General features: G+C 34.8%; 1 long non-coding RNA gene across 1 annotated transcript; it reads left to right on the forward strand.

Moving 5' to 3' along the window:
* The first annotated feature begins 5,440 nt into the window (after positions 1-5,440).
* On the forward strand, positions 5,441-6,245 carry LOC107768211 (uncharacterized). Its single transcript, XR_001644114.2, has 4 exons — positions 5,441-5,585; positions 5,732-5,806; positions 5,913-5,962; positions 6,037-6,245. It is a non-coding gene; the product is annotated as an uncharacterized LOC107768211 (long non-coding RNA).
* The last annotated feature ends 399 nt before the right edge of the window (positions 6,246-6,644 follow it).

Here is a 6,644-nt window from a genome sequence, read left to right on the forward strand (position 1 = left end):
ACCTTAGTTCTTCTTAAGTTGAACCAAGAGATCAATACTCAAATACCATTTGAAGAACCAGAACAACTTTCAATTTAGAAATGCCACTAACATTTAATAAGTGGTTTATAAAGAGGTAAAAAAGTGAAGGTAGTTCAAAAGATCCAAATGGAACACGTCATAACACAATCAATCCCTACCTTGAAAAAAATATGCTAGGTTGCTATACTGATTTGGTTGATGACAAGTGGTATGGTGTTCTGTGTCCCTTGAAAAATAAGCCTATCAATATACACATAAATCTAAAAGTTGGAGGGCACATTATTGAGGGCGAAGCGCATTCTACAAAGCCTGAAGGTATGCGATTTTGGGGTGAAAAACTACAATGGGTTCCTCTTTACTCAAAACGGTGTGATTATAAAGTATTATGTAACTGGCATGGGCTTGTTGTATCACAAGCACTGTCTGCAACCTTCCAAACAAATACATACAAAGATGAACCTGAAGTGATTCGACATTTGATGAAGGAGATTGTAGAGATAGAAAAGGCATTTGCTGTTCATCATACTATCGATGATCTTAACTATTTGGAAGGAATGGAGGATCAGTACTGGGATTTATTAGAAAATAAAAAATTACATAGAGACAATGAGTATCCTGTTTTCCCAATAGTTGTCGAGTGGGAGAGACTACCTAAGTTTCTACTATAGACATTGGACGTAGGAGTCCCATATTGTTGTAGAAATCAAGCAATTGGTCATATTGATGTTAGCGGTGAAATAGAAGAAATGTGTGTCAACTGGGGCCTAGATTATGATACCCTTGGTCCCGAAGGGTGCGTACAAGATATTGACAAAGAATATGAAGACGGTGACAACGAAATAGTGCCAGACAACGACGATAATGGCGAATAAAATTTTATTTTATTCCTTGGCATGTATGTTAAACTGTTGTATTGAATCTTTAATTCTAAATAACAATCAGATTTAACCCCATTGGAAATATAATTTTATTTCATACATTTAGCAACCTGAACATTTACATAACTTTAGTACAACAAAATTACAGCAATAAAACACTACGTTTATCCTTGATAATTTGGCACATTGGATGAACTGCCACCTGGTGCTGAATTACCACCGCTTCCCAAATGAGCTGAAGGACATTTACGGTGGCCGTGTCCTGTTTTGCGAGCATATGCCATATTTGCGTGTATAAACGGTATCACCAACATCCATTTGGTTCCGTATACACGTTCTTTTTTGCACTTGTCGCTGACGCAAAAACTTCTTGTTACACACCATTTTAAATGGTTTCGGCGGCCAATAATGCTCAGCACCCACTTCCTGCAACTGTCCACTATAGGTATTTAAGTATACAACAACACTATATTTATCAACGTACCTCGTTGCCGCGAAACCTGTATATTGAAAGCACTTCATGGCATGTGAGCATGGCAAGTGATAGATTGACCATTTTCCATAGGAGCATAATCTTCTGGCTTTATTATTCCCACAGTTGTGATATAGACCAATGCGAACTTCAAAAATATTTCGCTCGCTGCAATACTACAAAAATGAATGCCATTGTGCTCTCTTCCTATATTTCTCAAATCATTTCATTGGTTGTGGCATAAATTCAACACCCCTTTACATCAATGACGATGCACCTCTAGATCTTTCAACAAACCTCTCTGTCATTTGCTTGAATGATATCCGCACCATGGAAGTTACTGGCAATCCACGTGCAGACTTCAATAATCCATTGAAAGACTCTGACACATTTGTAGTCAGAATAACCCATCTTCTACCACCATCCGCATGCCAAGTCTACTTGTCAAGCTCATGTCGCATCAACAAACGATAGGCTTCTGGGTCTTCCTGCCTGATCAATTCCATTCGCCTCCTAAATTTACACTCTTGGTAATCTGTTGCAGCCATCCACATTAAATCATGCAAGTCCTTGTTAGGATAATCCATCTGGAAGTTACCCTTCAAGTGCCTAACACAGTAACGGTGGTAGGCATACAGTTCAAGCCATGCACGCAAATTCTTTACAAAACTTAAAATATCGCCATGCCGATTAGATATTCGACATACTTCCATTAGCATCTACTGCAACGGCGATCAACAACTTGATATCGTACTTTTCATAGACATGAGTGTCATTTATGGATATTACTGGCCGACAATGAACAAAACCATCAATGGCTGGTTTAAATGCCCAGAACACATATCCGAATATGTGTTTCGATATTCCCGGACTCCGCTCAAGCTTCCATTCAACAACAGTCCCAGGGTTAAAGTATTTCAATGCGGCCATCTACCTGGGTAGAGATGTAAAGGACTTATTCCAGTTACCATAAACAATTTCAAACGCACGTTTGCGCCCGCAAAATGCCCTTCTTTTGGTAATGGTACACCCATATACCTGGGGGACAAATGTTATACACTTTTTGATCTTATACCTTATGGACGCTTCAATGTGTGGAATCAACACAAGAGAAATCAAGTCAACATTCAAGTTAAAATGATTCCCACTGAATGTGTCCATTTCATAATTGTAGATGCCAATGTATTTACCCATAATCCATATATTTGTTTTCAACTTTCTTGCACGCAGCATCCAATTACAACCTTGAAACCATCTACGACAAATAACTTTGTATACATCCGGAGATGACTCATGAACCACAATCTCATGACACTGTTTTATGTTGTACATTCGCACCTCCCTTCTAAAGTGTGCTTTATCAGCAAAAACCATGCCTTTTGACAGCACCGTTGCTCTAGATTCATTCCACATTGCTGTCCGAACTTCGTCAAGATCCCTTGTGAGGGCATCTACATCTGGCATACTTAGCAACTGATCAAGGTAGGGAATCTCCCTTGAATGAAACAACACATGGGACTCATACACTCTTGGTCTAATGGGAGGTGGAGCATGATCCCTCATCAAATCAGGTTTATCATTCTCGTCCTCATCATCATCACCCTCATCAGAGAAGGGTGTGTCATCTCCACACTCAACTGCATTGTTGTCATAATCACTATTATCTTTTTGACTCTACGCATCTGCGAGATCCCGATTAAATATGTCGTCTTCGGGCAATTGTGTAAGGACAGGACCTTCAAGTTGCTCATTTTCACTGCACAACCAATAAAATAATGACTTTCTCAAATTCATCCAAACATTACATATAAACTTTATCACTTCACTTATAAATTATAATGTGTTGATATTTCATGATGCACACTATCATGTTGGTGCTCCTGGATGGACCACCATGATCCAACACACCAAAACTAGCCATATTCCAACTGTCTCTTGGTTCATAACTTGTAAAATTCATATCTGGCCAGTAACCCCTATGGAATATATGATTGTTAATAAAAATTCAATACATAAAAATAAATATCGTAACACAAAGAAAAATTGAAGTTTATCACTCGGCTTGTGGATTATGTAAACTTGGGGAGAAATTATGTCCTCGATCCTCATTCGCCCATGGAGATAAGTTTAGATCAAGCCAAACTCTTTCACCCGGAACCTATTCGGCTAAAACTGCTCCAAAATAACCACCCGACGATTGAGGGATATCCCTACTTTGCAGAACCTCATTTTTGCGGACGTCTTCCGCCTTGACGTACATTTTTAATATTTTTATCACAAGAAGTTCTCGGCGTTCATCCGGAGTCCTCAAAAAATCTGTCAGAGTTTCATTGTCTTCGATGTTAAACTCAACATAGAAAGCAACCCCTTGCAGGATAGCAGAATACAAATATCTTCCGGTTATTTTAATATTCATTGAACGTTTGCTCACATTCATTTTTTTACATAACAACGATACCAATTTATCGTACTCCATTATAAGTGACAACTTAACATGACACTGTGGAGAACAACTATAGCATACTGAGTTATTCTTCACCACAATCTGACCCCCCAATATAATAAAACTCTAATTTTTCGCTCTTCGGACATTATAACAAAATGCAAAATAACTTAACGAACAAATATTTCGAAAGACTTGAAGGATGCTAAATGGATTTTTACCATATTCTGAACCTCCTTAAATAAGAAAAAACCAGTCCGGGGGGTATAATTAGTGGATGTATAGCGCATGCATAATAGGCGCTATACCCATATGAATTATTGGTGGGTCATTTAAGTGCAGATGAATTATTAGATGGGGCCATATTTTATATATAGTGCGGTTATTCACCGCGCTATACCTTAACAGACAAAACTGTCGTTAAGGTATAACGCGATGAATAACCGCACTATATATAAATGGTGCCCAATTTATTTTTAATCTTATTTGTGTCTCTTAAGTCTAAATGAACCATACTTTGGTTCGGACTCCAACTTTTGTGCCTACCTTATTTTACCGTACAAAGCTATTTAGCTTCCGTTTGGTTTAGTTGAATGAGAGTAACTTTCAAATACCTAGTGTTGAAAAAATCTTTGAAGTGTTGGAATCAATTTTATTAAAAAATAGAGAAAAGGCGCCGACGTCCATAGTTTTCAATTAAAGTTTTGAACAAGATAGAGCTGATAATAGCAAGAATTTTATGTCTAAATGGCTTCAGACACAAATTGATCTAATGCAAATATACTATTTCAAAGTGTATATATATATATATATATATATATATATATATATATATATATATATATATATACACACTTAAGGGTAAACTTACACACAAATTGCACTATATATATATATATATATATACTTATATAATACTATATTTAAGTTTGCAAGTAAAAAATATACTTAAATAGTGCAAAATATTCATATAGAAATTACAAGAATTCAAGATTAATATTTGTTGCTATTAAAATAGTAGGTAGTAACATTTTACAAATATCATTGATCATGTGTTAGAATCGAAATAATCAGGTGTTATGTGAAAGCTAATAAAGCAAACCTTGAACGGCGATAAAACAAACAATAAAAGAGAAATATATCAAAAGTGGCACAAATATTTAACGTGGTTCGGTCAATTGACCTACGTCCACAGGTGGAGATGAGCAATCTACTATATAAAAGAGAGTACAAAATATCGAGAGAACAACCTCACAAAGAGACAAGTACAAGTGACATACTAACACTTGTCCCGAAAAGTTCTCTGTCTAAACAAGACTCTCAAACCCCTTGTGGCTACATTATGGATGTTGATGGCACTACAAGAAATATGTGATACGGCCACATTTAATTAGTGACACTTATAATAAATGTCAGAAAAAATTAGTGACATTTGTTAGAAAATGTGATAAGAATACCGACATTTATTGAAACTTGTCAAAAAATATTTTGGCATTTGATTTAAATGTCATATTATTAGGAATATAATAATATTTAATTAGTAACATTTATAACAATGTCAAAAATATTTTTTTCCCCAACAAGAAAAATTAACTTTAAACATTTTAATGGGCCTTTAAGCTTCTCTTCTTTTTACAGAAATACAAAAGAAAGTTAAAAATAATATTCAACCCTATTTCTCCAAAACTCTTCAAGCCGCAACCGTAAGAACTATGAAACTTCATTAGTTCGTCTCCATATATCTTTCACTCATTCTGATCACAATCCGCCGGTAAGATTATCCTTCAATATAAGTATTATAAATCTCAATCTTCTCTATTTTGTTTCTTAACTGCTTTTGACTGTTTGTTGATAACCCTAGATTTGCCATCTATAGTCTTGAGATTTCTTTTGATTGAACCTTTTGATTCGTTTCAGACCTAGAAGCGCCGCCTGCTAGAACTAAAATTCAGCAATTACCTTTGTCAGAATCTCGATTTGCAATCGTGTTATGTACGTTTGGACTTTTATTTTCGAGTGAAATGAGATTTGTGATATTTTGGTTACTGATATTCTTGAACTTTTTTCCTTGTTGTTTGTTTTTGTTTTCTTTTTGAAGGTGAAATTCCTGCACAAGAGTCTAGTAACGTTGATATTACTCCATATGAGGTTAAAATGTTATATTGCTACTTACCCTTTTCCCTTAATCAGTGTGGTGATTATTATTATTTTTTTAATTTCAGATCTTGGATAAATCAGATTTTGAAGGCCGTGAGATCAAATAATGTGAAGGAATCCTGATTTGGTGAAAGTATGGAACACTTCATCAAGAAAAATACATGGATGCTGAAGCTTTAAATTATGTTGGTGTATTTGGAAATTATAAGAGAAAAGTTATGGTTATGTAGTCATATGTTACAAAAATGAAAAGTCCCATTTTTGAAACAACCAATTTGATATGGTGGGATTGTTTCTTATTTTTCTTTTCAATTATGCCCTAACTTATTACTCCATAGTTTTATTTTACCGTTTACCTTTTTTTTTTAAAAAAATTTAACTCCAAATCTCTCACTTATAACCTACTTTGTTTTCGTCCCTTTTTTCAGAACTTCTGCCGCTTCCAACTTCAACCTAAAATTGCTAATTTTGTTAGAATTTATATGAATTTAATTGTTTAATCTATTTTTAAGACATATTTGATGGTAAATTAGTAGAAAGGGATTTTCTTAAATTATTTTTATGTGTAATTATTTGATAAATTTAATATTTAAACAATTGAGGATATTTTAGTAAATTTATCAGTTACAGTACAGTACTATACAGTCAAACCAAACAACAAAATGTTATTTAA

This window comes from Nicotiana tabacum, chromosome 23 (assembly GCF_000715075.1).
Source record: "Nicotiana tabacum cultivar K326 chromosome 23, ASM71507v2, whole genome shotgun sequence".
Taxonomy (NCBI): domain Eukaryota; kingdom Viridiplantae; phylum Streptophyta; class Magnoliopsida; order Solanales; family Solanaceae; genus Nicotiana; species Nicotiana tabacum.